Genomic DNA, 14,229 nt, shown 5'->3' with positions numbered 1-14,229 from the left:
ACCCAGGGACTAACAATTTTAATCAGAAAGGCATAATTGTGATTGGGAATGATATATCAGCGAAAGCACCAACACCCAGGCAGTTTCTGCGGAACAGCTGATGGTACGCTCTTGTCCATGTTCTTGCAGTAAGAGAGATGCATACATTTTTGGATTGCCGTTGATTACAGAGCTGTTAGCTGGATGTCTTTTATATTCAAGGTGGCTTTTTCCCCCACTTTCCCCAAATACATGGTACAAGTTTCTGCTCTTAAAGGGGGGAGGTAGTTTGGGCCCTTATAAATCAGAACGCTTGCTATTTCTGGAGGTTTTCTTAAGGAGTGGAGTGGGTCAGAAGGAAGTGACTTTTTTTTTTTTTTTTTTAATTCCCATCCCCCCGACATTGTAACACAGTTGTTGCTTTCAAGAATATGCATGGTCTGTTTTCTTCAGACTATTGGATCGTCTGGTAAAATAATTAGCTGTTAGGCAGACAGAGGGAAAGGATCACATCTGCACAAGACAGGAAGACTGGGACAGTAGAAAGGCGGAAAAAAAAAATCCCTGCTTGAATCACAGCTGCCCACCATGCATAGTAACAGAGCTTGCCAAGAGTATTCAAATTGATTTAGGAAGAAAAGCTGAGGAAACTGTTTAACCCCAGCCTGCTTGGATCCATGACAGTATCTCTATGGGCTGCTCCGCTCCCACTTTGGGCCCAAAGAAAAGTTTTCAAGCTGCGTGTTTCACCAACCGTCCTTCCTCCAGCCCCCTCCCCTTTCGCAACAGGAACACAAAACGCAGCTAATTGCCAGGCATGAGGCTGTGAGCAGCCTTCCATGCCGCGAAAACAACCAAAGGTGGGAACATTTACTTTGTATTGATGGTATTAAGTTGTAATTGGATCATGTGATTAAAACCAAGAGCAAGGCAAATTATTTGTGACTAATTTGGGGCAGTGGGAATTTTTTGCTGCCTGCCATACACTCTGAGTTGGGCCCCTTCTCAACAGAAGTGGTCGGCATGTGCATTGTCTGCAAACAACCTTTTCAAGTGTGCAAGACCAGAATTGCTTGCTGAAGAGTCCCCGGGCACACACATCCGTTGCAGATTGTTTGCAAGCAGTTGTGAGGGTTTTGCATCAAAAAATACGAGTAGCAATTAGTTCAGACATGTGAGTCATACAACAAATCCCTTTCTCTACTGAAATAAATCTAAATCTGTAAGGAGATGCTCATTTAATGATGAAAAAATAGGATGTTGGGAGTATTTGTTCTCATAACCTGTTGTCTCTGGGACTGTGTTTTCCTGCCGGAGTTGCAGGCTCAGTCCCAGCAATCTCTTTGGGGTTAATCCACGAAAAGATAAATGTAGAAATGCACAGAACTGTAGCCAAATCAAATAGAAGTGCTATTATGCAGGTGTTTCAATACTCAATTTCAGGTGCTGGTGCTCAGGTTGAAATCTGGAGCCCTCAGTGCCATCTAAGCTGTGGGTGGGCTTTCCTTGCCAGCCGGAGCAGTGAACTCCAGCGCTCACCCGCTCCAGACCTCTGCTCAGCTGTAAGGGAGGCCTTTGGCACATCAGCTTTTTTTTCCAGTTAAAACACAAGTTCCCTGGGTACCTAAACGTCTGCTGCGAGGCGAATGCAGATCTGCTGAGACCCTGACAGCACTGAGCAGCTATGCGCTGTGTCCATGCCTAAACCACAACAGGCCTTACCAGCAAAGCGCTCTCCATCAAGCTCGCCTGCAGGAGCCAGGCTGCAAGATGTGTGCGCAAGATGTTTTTGGATCAGGTCTCACACAAAAACAGCTGTGGGAGGAAATGGGCCCAGTAGTCAGACCACACTCACCATTAATATTCATTTATGCACAAATACTGACACAATCATAGATGACTTTAATGGAACGGGCCTAAATACCTCCAGGAAGAGACAGTTCTGTGCTCTGGACAAATGATTTAGAGGCCACTGAAAGGAAACCCAAAGCCTCTTCCTCTGTTTCACAAGAAGGGCCTGTCTTGTAGAGAGTTCCTGCCTGTGCAGCCTGAGGAGGAGGAGACATCTCCTCAGAACACGGATTAAGCACCTGAACGGCTCTGAGGGGCCGCAGCAGCATCCCCAGCCTCTCCTATTTGCCAGGTTCTAGCAGCTCCCTGCACGCAGCTGGCTGGCTCCTGGAGCTCCTCTGCACACTCTCCCGCACGCACTAGCGTGAGCCGGGGTATGACAGCCCCTGGCACTGGCAGCTCCCCAGGCTGCAGGGCAGCCACATCCTTGCATAGATTCAGGTCTCCAACTGCTCCGTAGCTCCTGCGGGAGAGAGATGATCCTCCCTTCCTGCAGCACAGGAGCACTCGGCAGGTGGGGGACACGTGTCCGTTGCAGAGGGCTGAGGTAGAGGAGTAAAGTAAGCCGGTAGGTAGGTATGTTGGAGAGGGCACGCTTAGAGCAGGGAGTCAGGTCATCAGCTCATGGCAAGACAGAAAACAAATAAGCAAAATGCAACTCCAGAAAACCAAACAGAATGGGAGAGAGACGACAGAGAGGATGAGGGTAGATGGATGGAAGGCAGGCAGGGAATGAGATGGATACCACTGGTTTACTAACCATAGTTACACAGTCAAGACCACTGTAGACCACTGTCACAGACATTTGCTGGCCCTTGCTGGACCATGCAATCAAGCACAGCCAAGGATGCCTTTCGGAGGACGTGGTCTGTGTGTTGTCCCCCCCCAGTTTTTGTGAGGTGACAGCAGTCGGTGTGCAAATGTGTGGCACTTTTCCCAATGCTAAGATTAGAGCTGAGGCTCCCACCTGGCCAGACTCCTTCTGAAGTCAATGAAATAAGCCCTGGATGGGATAAGAGAGGTGTTGAACAGTGCTTTAGGGGTCCAAGGAAAATTTTCACTTCTTCAAGCACTGCATTTTTATTTAAAGTACTTGATGCACCAAGGATTACACCCTGCTGGAACCAGCGATTTCACAGGGAGCACAGCAAAGATGGAAGTTTGGGTTTTCCTCAAGGACACAGCTCTGCTATGAGTGGCAAAGCCTAGAAAAGTGCACAAGAGGGAGGAGACATAGAAACCTTTCTCCCCAAGGTTCACTCAAGTTCCCCACTCATGCGGAGAAGTTATTAAAAGGGTAAGGAGTGTAAATCCACTAACACCAGGAATCCATTTTCTTTCAAACCAAATTCCTCTGTGGATCGCTGAGAAGGAGCAAACACACATGACCAAATCCAAAAATCATGTCGCTGCCTACTTAGGAGCTTCAGATAGTTGGTTAAGCATCACCTTACACTGATGGTCCATCTGACTTCCAATATCTGCACGCACAAGACGACGCCTGCCAACTTCAAGGGAGATATTCATGTGCACAACAGGCAGGATGAAGCCTTAAAACCACTAGTAGTTACACTTTTACTGCCAGAAGCAACATTTTAATCTAAGTATTGGCTCCTGACAGAGGCCGTATTCTAAGGCGCTCCAACATCTTTGCTCCATCTGAATAATTGTGAATGCCTGTCTTTAATCTATTTTCAAGAATTGTTTGGTTTGGGGTTTTTTTTGGTTTTGTTTTTTTTTTTTTTTTAAGTACAAAAGAAAATGTTTCTGTGTATACAATCATGGCAACAGAGCTACACAGAGACATAAACTGATGGAAGGTCCATATGTCGAGAGAATATCATATGTAATGAGAACTGCTGCATTTTTGTAAAATGTAATGGGACAGATACGCAGCAGCTGTGGGTTACTCAAGAAGCAGCTAATTTAGCAAGCTGAATTCAAGGATATTTCCCAGATCTCCCAAACAATGAATAGCAGTGTTGTTTAAGATTACCATTATGCCTTACATCCTCCTTTGACTGGAAGCAGGGGGAGGAAGCCTCTATCTGTGCTTCTGGGGCAGAAGTACATGATTAGTGCCTAGCTATCATAGGAAGCCCCAGGGGAGCAAGGGGGTCTGGACTTGAAGGAAGGAAGGAAATTATGTAGGATAAACAAAAAAGAGCCTCAGGAAAGCAGTCGAGATGGGCAAAACTTGGTGAAAAACAGAAAAGAGAAAGAAAAAAGGAAATGCTGAAGGGATCTATTTGATTTCTAGCTAATATAAAACTTCAGAACTGACACCCTCTTCGAAAACAGCATTAGACACTTAGCAGATTCATATTTCTATACATTTAGCTTTGTTCTAAGGCAAGGTATTACTCATTTCAAATATAGAAAAAGCAGAACTTTAAAGGCTTGATTACCCTTAGGTTTTACTTTTCCAGGGATCTGACTCCCCCTCCCCCCTAACAAAAAGGAAGATACAGACAACCTGGATGCAGCAGATGCAATCGCAGCTCCATTTCACCATTCGCTACTGGATCCACAGAGGAGATGAGGCTGGTGTGATCTGTTTTCCCAAGGCAGCCAGTTTGCCAGCAGCCCAGGTACCCTGTGGCTACCCCAGAGAGCCACAGACTCATTGCAGCTGTGGCTGCCCTGGCCCACAGCACAGCCCACTAGCCCCAGCTGCCCTGCTGCCCTGAATACCCACTGCAGCTGGAGCCAAGTGCCTCAACTTGGAAAGGTACATACACCAGGGGATCCACACCACCATTGTATGTTAAAACAAACTATGCCTCCTGCTTAAAAAAAAAAAAAAATAAAAGAAGGAAAAATTAAAAATGGGACTAGTTCAAACTCTGCCCCAACTGGTGCAGCTTGCAGATACCCTTCTGCAGCTGGGAGGCAGAGGGGGAGGGTAAGGGACTGGCTAATCAGGTATCCAAATTTGTTGCAGGTTCTACACATGGAAACAAAAGCAGGCAGGCCCTCAGCAAATAAAAAGATTACCTGAGAGAATAGACTTTGCAAAGGATTTTCAGATACAGTAACTTGGTAGTAGTAACTGAAAAGGAGATTGTTGCATTAAGACAGATTGCATTTATCTGGTTCCTGGATCGTGATATTAGAATTTCCTCTTGCTGTACTGTTGAGATAAGAGAAGGCTCTATCTCCCTATAAAAGAAAAAGGTGCAATTTCCACTCAAACAGAACGAGCTTACACAAGAGAAGTACCAGGAAAATCCACCTCTCCTGGCCAAACTTTTCTCCCTGTTCCACTGGTGGAAACTGGGAGTAAATGCCTAAAGCTCCGAGACTTGCTGTGCACTCTGGGGGGTAAAGCAGAGCAGAGGCTCGTGCTTTGCTGATGGAGTCATTCCCACAAGCCCAGCTTTAGAAATTCATAATAGCAACGGGCTCAAGCCAAACCTTATGCTTAGTTACACAGAGAAGGGATCTCTCCTTCTGTTGAAATCAATGTTAAAACTACTGAGTGGCTTATGTAACGCAGCATCAGGCCTCCAAAGTGTTTTATGGCAGAAGAGCACATCTGGAGTCAGCAAAAGGCTATCTTGGGCCAAGGACTTAGCTCTCTGCCATATATGATCTACACGTGCAACTCCAGGTGTAATTCTGCTCCTAGAGTCACAGCTGAAGTGAGATAATACCGCTAAATTTTGCAACTACCTAAAAAAATTACATTTTAAAGTAGGTGGGGTTTTTCTTCTTAAAACTTCACGAACTGACCCTTTGTATTTAGCAATAAACAAATACCACTCTGCTCTCATATCAGAATGCGTTTCCCAGAGCAATTCATTCCTTTGCACAAGGTCAAAAGCCCAGCCCCTCAGCAAGAGGAGCCCGAATTTATTCAGGAGTCCATAGGAAACAGCTGTTGCTTGCAACCCAGCCTCTCCTTTATCTCCTTTATTGTTTATTCATGTCTCAGCTAATACTAGCCACTGTGAGCAGGTCAGGACTCCACTCCGAAAAGCTCCTCAGAAGCTGATGGAACTCAGCCCAGTGCCAGTAGGATGGAGGAGCTGGGTTTTACGTTATTCAATTCCCAGGTGGTGACAGAGGTAAATTCCTGACTTCGTTAGCTAATAGTGCAGACAAAAGCCAGGCCTTTGCCCCAGATTTTTGCAGAGGGGGGCAAACGTTCAGTGAGTTGCATAAAGGAAACCAAATGCAACAAGCCAAAACCAGAGCATGCCTTTGGATATTTCTCCCCTTCTCCTCCGAGTTTGTTGACAATTTCTTTGTATTGCAAAGCATGTTTACTCCCTCTGTCTTCTGTAACCATATAGTGAGCAGGATTAAGCTCAAAAGCCTGCAAATGTTTATCTATAAAGACGGTGCTGTGGTGTCACGGCATGCAGAAGTGGTCCAGAGCCCAAATAGACTGGGGCTATTTCTACAGAGAAGCAGGGAAAAGGCACAGAGCGGTGACCCCAACAGGTATTTGCTGGAGATTTGCTACCAGGCAGGGGGGAAGACAGCAGTAATGAGCCCAGTGTGAAGAACAGGAAAGTGGAAGGCAGGGCTCCCATGGCCTCCTTCTAACTGCCTTCGTTCGCCTCTGTTTCCCAGCCAAAACGTGGGTGTAATTGTTCAGGCATAGCATGAAGCTTTAAAGACTCACAGTGGATACGGCATAGCAGGAGGACAGCATGATGTCAGCAAGAAGTGAGTTGTTTTCCTCAGCATTGGAAGAATTAGCGAGTTAGAAACCCAGGGATGTCAGGACTTTAGTCCAAATTGGAAAGAGCATTTGAGCTCACCAGGTTGGCAGGGGACAGAGACAGCCCTGTGTCTCCCCTTGCAGAAAGGCTTGCTGATTTTCATGAGTTATGAACCATCAAGAGCTGTACATACTCACTCACACTCCTTAAAGCACAGCAAAACCCAAAGCAGCGTCCCCACGGGGAGAGAAACAACATGAGTTCACCACGGAGAAGGGGAGAGGTGAATGCCTGCTCGTAGAGCAGACCTCTCTTCATTTAAGAGCAGATGACAGTGTCACTTATTTTCACAGACAGCTATTTAACAGTCAACATAAGGAAGCATCATGAATAGAGAACAGCAGTCAAGGCATAAATTATACAGCTAACTAAAGAATAGGGTTCCTACTCTACTTTAAAAGGCAGGCCAGATGTCTTCAGATACAGTCGACTGTTAGTCGGCGTGTCAAAACCCTTTCAAGACCAGCTAACTCAAGTCACAATGTGTGCTTGATTCGCCTGGCTGAATGGGGATCTTCCCGGGCTGTGAGCAGGATCTACACGCAGCTGAAAATACGGTGGGAATGAGTCAGTTCCTTGGAGCTTGTGTGGGAGGCAAAGACAGAACTGTGGGTGGCTTCAAAGTGTTAAACAGCCTTTTAAATTCAGGTCCAGTTTCTCAGAGGAATAAGGAAACAGAGATATTCACCCTGTCTGGATTCAGTTCCATGCCTTGGGTCAACCTTGAGAACACTGCTGACAGTAACCACCGCTTTCCAGGCGTGCAGCTCCGCTTGCACCCGAGCCAGTTCAGTTTTGTATGTAATTCTGTGGCATTTAACAGCAACCTGGTTAGTCCCTCACCCTTAGCAAGGCAGCAGCAGCTGGCCCTTCTCTCCTGACATCTGCAGTCTGCCTCCAAGGCAAGGCAAAGCCTCGCCAGCTCCGGGTTGGGTGTTTCTGTCCATCTCTGCTCCTTGCATTTCACCCCTTTTGCTCGAGCTGCCTGGGATAAAAACTCTGCCAACACAAGCATCTCGGGTACCCGCTCCCTGCGATGATGGAGAGCTGCTTCATCCTTTCCAGCTCTGTATTGGCAGGGAGGAGTTTCCCTGGCCCACAGACTATCATTCCACCTCTGGCACCAAGAGCTTTGGGATGTGGTCCTACCCACAACCGGTCTGTGCATACTGGGGAAAGGGGATGCTGTGGACTAAATTACCTGGCACATTGGAAATTCAGGCCCCATCCAGTTACCTCCTGCCAACTGTTTGCCATTCAGCCCCATTCTCCTGTAGTGCAACTGGAGTCTGATCAGCTCTAAAGAGGATTTATTGCTTTTACTGGATCAAGCTCACCCTTCCATTTAAGTGGATTAATGTGGGTTAGCGCTAACTTAGCCCCACACAGAATTAGCCAAGTCAACATAAAGTTCCCTACTACTGGCAATGTTGTTTTTTCCCTGTCATGATGAATTTTTAATGGCCTTTATGTGCAAAAGCAGCTTTGCAAAATCTTAGGCTCCTGCTTTCCAACTTAGATGATTTGGCATGTGAAGAATGCAATGAATATTTAAACCTTAGTTTGGCGTAGCCAGCACAGAGCAGCTACAAAACTAGCCCTGGTCTTTCAGGGACTGGCCAGCAACCATGCAAAACCTCCAGCCTGGAGGAATAGCACGGTGAGCTGGTGAGGATACATCAGTCTTCAGCACTCAACCAAAATCACCCTAACCCCATCATTCTTTAGATTCTTTTAATTAACCTCAGGATTCATATGGAGGAGCTGTATGTGGGTAGAGCTGTGGGTTATTTGATAGATGACTCGGATCACTCTGCTGGCCGCATTTTATTCATGTGAGAGTAACTGTTGAAGGCTGTTATTTACCACTGGGACCAGGGTCCCCATCCCAGGAGACAATGTGCAACCATGTGGTAACAATCTCTGCCTAGAAGATCTTACAAACAAACCAGATAAGACAAAAGGGTCAAAAAGGAAGGGACCCCTCTTTTGCCCTCGTTGTGCAGATGGGGGAACTAAAGGCTCACACACACATTCAAGCAGCCACCAATTAAGAGTTTACTGTAACCCCTTTGTACGCAATTTAGCCCACAGCAAAATCAAGGCAAATCAACTTAGCTTTATCGGCTGTAAAAGGGCACCCGGTTCAGGAGCCACCACAAGAAAACCTCCATCATCCGCTTGAACACACAGGGATAGATGCTGGAATTCAGCCAAGACAACGTGGCTTTCATCTTCTACATGAAAGGGGGCTCCCTTTGACATTTTGAGGCCCACTTTTTTAAGAGCTGTTATGCAAACTTTGGCTCATATGAGCTTGAACAATACCGAGACCCGTACGACCGAAACTTCCAAAGTAAACAACATTTCTGTATGCTGGATCCCACTCTGCAAAAACGTGTGCGGGAACAGTCCCATTGACTCCAGCTGAACAACAACAACAGGTATCAGTTTGCAACCACAGGCACAAAGGAGTGCAGCTGCAAGACGCTTGTTTCTGGTATCGGCATCCCCCGAGTCATGGATTTGATTTAGATATTAGCATGGAAAGGTGCTTGTTTCTTCAGAAGTTGCTGTTGTTCTCTATCTCAGTGTGGCTTTCTGGAAATCCCAGATCTAAATATTGGCAGTTCCCTGCCATTTAATCTGTGAAGCCATCAGACCTCCTGTAGCCAGTGGCTGTCTTCGCACATGATCATATTTAAGAGGCTCTATAAGCTGGTATGTCATTATCTCAGTGTGTTAATTGATTAAGTCTGGCCTACATACAGTCAGCTGGACTATTCCCTTTGGGTTGTTATTATTAGCAAGACCCAGGCATTTAAAGCCTTTTGGAGCCCATGAATCTCTCTCATCATGCAAATAGAAGCCCAAGGAAATCTCTTGGAATCATTGACTTTCCAGCTACATTAATTTAATTTCATAGAGGGAAAGATACTCATATTGATGCACAAGCAAGTGAGAAAAAAAGCTGAAAGCAGACTTCAATCTGGAAAAAAAAAAAAGAAAAAGAAAAAAGAAAAAAAAAAGAAAGAGAAAAAGAAAAAGAAAAGGAAAAAGAAAAGGAAAAGGAAAAGGAAAAAGAAAAGGAAAAGGAAAAGGAGAAAAAGAAAAAGGAAAAGGAAAAGGAAAAGGAAAAGGAAAAGGAAAAAGAAGAAGAAAAAGAAAAAGAAAAAGAAAAAAGAAAAAGAAAAAGAAAAAGAAAAAGAAAATCATCCACCTACAGCTCTTCAAAGATACAGCCAACTTTCTCAGCTGAATTAACAAACTGTGAAGCAGACCCTTTAGCAGCTAAAGCCAGACTGAAAAAGACCAGGGCATTACTCGACACTTTTCTTTGCCCTGATTGGGAAAACATGTCACTTCCCTCCTAGATATCACTGCTATATGTTAAAACAAGTATTCCACAAGCGATGAAAACAGCAGTGCCTGGGTTCCAAAGGATGTGTTTGAGCATGACTGGCTGTTTAAGGGAGAGGTATGGTGTAGAAAGCGAAGCTGCTCTTGTGGGGTGGATGTTTAATGTCCAGTAAGCCATGACTGCCAGCTGACTTTATCCACAGGTAGGGCATGCGTAACAAGGCTTTTCCCCCACATTGTTTTCCTGGTGTCTAATCCGGGATGAGCTCAGCCAGAGTACGAACAGCTCTCGGTTTTACTCAGCCTGTTTTTATGAAGCCCATAGGAAATGAATTTCTTCAAGACCTCAGTTTGGTTTTCACTGGCCGTGTGGTGCAAGAACCGTTATAGGAGTAGGACAAGCAGACTAATGGTGCAAATTCAAATCTATCAGAAACCAAGCCAAAGTTGAATTTGTGTGTTTCTTTTTACTCCAAGCTGTAATTAAATTCAATGAGGCACAGAACCTTAGGACCCACATCTTAAAAACCCCCATACCTGCTATTTTCAGTGATCTGTGGCCTCATTTCTGGAGATGCTGATTATCTGTATTTCATGTTGAAGCAATCAACAATTGCTAAACAATCAAATAGGAGTCTCAAATTAGGATCAAAAGATCAACCAATGAGTTTCTTCATCTGAACCACTAAATTTCTACTATTCAAGTCAATTGTTCACCTGGCCAGGCCTTGTTTTAAGCAAAGCAGATCTTTCACTTGTATTGCTTGTGACTAAGACCGAATAGATGACCCTTAAATAGATTTTGATGGCAACTCAGGCTGCAGAATTTTTCTGTATTTTTTATAGGGGATGGGAGGATGCATGGAAGAACTTTGCACAAAGAAATAAACATGAAGAGGCATTTTGGTATGGTTGTATGTATTAGCCAGGCTCTTAGAAAGATAGCTGTCAGTAATTCATCTCCTAACTCTGTATTTTGGAGGTGATTATGTATTACTGAAGCCGGTGGGATGCTTGCCATTGACCTCAGTGGGGCCAATGGTTTACACCTACCCAGCTAGGAAATCTTACGGGTTTCAGGAAAAAATTAAGACATTCAACACCTCTCAGAGCAAAGCCACTGAAGAGGCTAAATACAGACTTTCACACATAATACCTTCATCACAGACAGACACCCAGTACATCCTAGTTTACATTCACAGTTATAGCACAGCCGTCTTTGAAAGTATCTGAGTCCCAGAAAACAAATATTATAAATCCAGCACCGCGTCAGCAACTGACAAATAAACAAAACAATAAATTTGCTGTCTTTTCACTATTCACCTCATATCCTCAATCTGTTTTGACACATAGGAGGCTTCAGAAAAACTGTACAACAATAAGAACACAATATCATCCCAACAATAAGAAAATTAAGGTTAAAGGATCCATGAAAGGGGATTAAAAATGCTTGCCAGGAGAAGAAGGATTTGGAAGAGGAGACACTGGCATTTGAAGAATGGCTGCTATAGGGCCCCAGATCCTGAACATCGTCACATTTGCAAGGCTATCTGTATAAAGAAACTGTCTGGGAAAAAAACTATCACTTCAGCACTAGAAGAATCTCCAGAGAAAACAGTAGAAGGGTTGTTATGGTATTTGACAGAAATCAAATACAGTTCAAATAAAAAATTGTTAGGCTTAATGAATAAACTCACATCGCTGTTACATTCAAATGGATTTTTTTTTTTTATTAGGAGGCACATAAACTTTTCTTTTTGAGGGGGATAAATCAATGACAAATTGTCTGATGCTGGGAAGAAATTTCCTTTGCTAGCAGATGATTCCCATACAGAGTTTCTTGTACTCGCTCTCTTTGAAGTATCTGGTACAGGCTGTGGTTAGAGACAGGATATCAGCCTGACGAACCCCAAAGACATTTTCTTGTAGCTCAAAGTTCAGATGGTCACAAACAGCAGTTGTTCTGGTTAGAAAAAAGTATCAGGCATTTGCTGTAAGTTCAAAAGCTCTCTGCTCAGCACCTGGATTTTCTGCTCTTCGTGCCACATCTTTACAACCACTTCCTTCAAGAACCGGCAATAAAATGTGCTCTGATGGTGACAGCTCTTAAAACATTATGTATGCGAGTGGGTTTGAAAACACAGTCCTTTCAGGGGTGCTTCTTTGTTATAGGACCTTTTCCTCATGTATCTTCGTTCACAGGCACACTTTCAGCCTTTTAATCTTTGATTGGGAATTCAACCTAATATCGGAAAGAATTGCTTGCCAGCTTGAAACCCTGCAAGCTGTCAAAAATGAGTGAAAGGTGGCTGAGGGAATGTCCCTGCCAGTTTGTCACTTTGTAAGTCAAAACTGCTTACTCCTTCTAAACACCTTTTTTTTCTTTTCCAAGCTGGTTTGTGCAGGTCCAAGTGATTGAAACGACCTGGCAATTTGGTATAGGAAAAAAGGGGATGAGCTAAGGTGCTATCGTTAAAACCAGTGATCTGGTCCCATCAAAGCCCTTCCTCAGCTGTCAGCAGGTGCTCTTGCTCCCAACCCACCCACTTGTCACTTTTCAGGAGCAGAAAGTGGCTACCATTTCAAACACGGCCCTTTAAAGACAGAATTGGGGAGCTGATGCACAGTGCAGGGTAAGAAATCCCTCTTTATGGACTTATGCTATCATTGTACCTACTGTCTCTTAGGAGAACAGGGGAGGGAGAAGACCATGGAAAGTTCACCTTAGGAAGTTGCCAGCGGAGGGGGTACTTTGTGTGCCAAACCTTGAGATAGTGGCATCCGAAGCCTGAAGATCCCAGGAAATCAACCCTGGCTTCACTTAAGTGTGTGGGATTTTTGCCGCTGACCTACATGGAGCCAGGATTTTACCCCAGGGAACCAGGGAACAGGATCTCCTGCCATCAAATGGTCTGTTCTCCTACCTGATGCTGGTAAGTGTCTATTTGTTCAAAGTCTAGGGAAGCACAAACGCAGCAAATAGCATTGCATCTGTGATGGGAGCTAGAGTTTTGAAATTAAATGTGTGTGGTATTGCTTGCTGCCTTTCTGACAATTTCAGTCCTTTGAATCTGCAAAGACAGGGACGGGTAAGTGTGAGGACTTCGCTCACCCAGCAGCCTGCTCCAGGCCTGTGGCACTTTGGCCACATATGGAAGTCCAGCAATGTCCCAGCCAGCAGAAACTGTATCCAAACCGTGGTACTGGCATCATTGCGAAGGCTGCCTTCCTCTGGCCAAATGGTTTGCACCAACCCCCTCCATCTTAGGCAGATGAATGAATGCACAGGCTTTCCTACTTGCCAAAATGCCCACAGTTCCCCCACAGCCCAGTCCCTGGCCCCAGAGAAACAGAGCCACTGGCCGTTCAACACATGACCCTCAAGTCCCAGTGAAGCAGATGACTCCTCTGAGCAGATCACATCTCTCTGCTTCATCCTAGTGCTGTTTCACTTTCTACTTTGGAAGCCTTTTCATTTCTGTGGCTGCCTCAACCACATTATGGGGTTCTGGGGTTTTCCCCAAGATGAGGACATTCTCTGAGGTCTGTTCACTAAGCGAACAGAGAAATCCTGCAGAGATACCCAATACTTGGGGCCACTGCACAGAAAACCCCATTCATTGTTGCCAAGCCACCAGGGTCAGCCACACAGCTGGAGTTTTACCTGTTTATTTATTTATTTAAAGGGTAACTATCACTTGGGTTTTTAGGTCATGTTGGTAATTTCAGATTTCTGCTCCAAAAGGATACACACACGCACACACACATGGGCATATACGTATATATATGTATGGGTGTGTGTATACATTTCCTGCTTGGCAGCCTGACCTGTGGTGTTGGTCTAAACGCTCCCCTCAGAGGCACAGACCATCTGCCCTTCCCAGCAGGAATACACCAAAATAGCTGGGGGTACTTTAGCTTCAACATCAGGCCCCCTACCAATACATAACTGTGACACTGGGAGCTTTCAGGTACTCCTCAAAAAAACCCCAAACAAACACCAAGCTTGTATTTCTACTTATGTTTCATATCTGGGATGAACCATATATCTTGCATCTGCATTCAGTCCTAGCTTCTACTCTGCCCAGAGTTTTCTGAAACAAATTTATTGGGAATTGAATTTTGCAATGCTCAGACTCACGAACAAAACCAGCAGAGTGCTGCTTCTTTTGGCTGTGCACATCAAAATGCTCTCTGTTTTAAGTTGTGGCCAGCACTTTTGCAAAATGTGGTTGAAAGTTATACTTTCTAACCTGGCTTTTATCATTGTTCTCAGGAAGTTGTAAAGAGTAAGCGCCTTTAAAGT

The sequence above is a fragment of the Falco punctatus genome, assembly GCF_963210335.1.
Source record: "Falco punctatus genome assembly, chromosome: 5".
NCBI classification, from domain to species: Eukaryota; Metazoa; Chordata; class Aves; order Falconiformes; family Falconidae; genus Falco; species Falco punctatus.
This window is presented reverse-complemented; position numbering follows the sequence as displayed.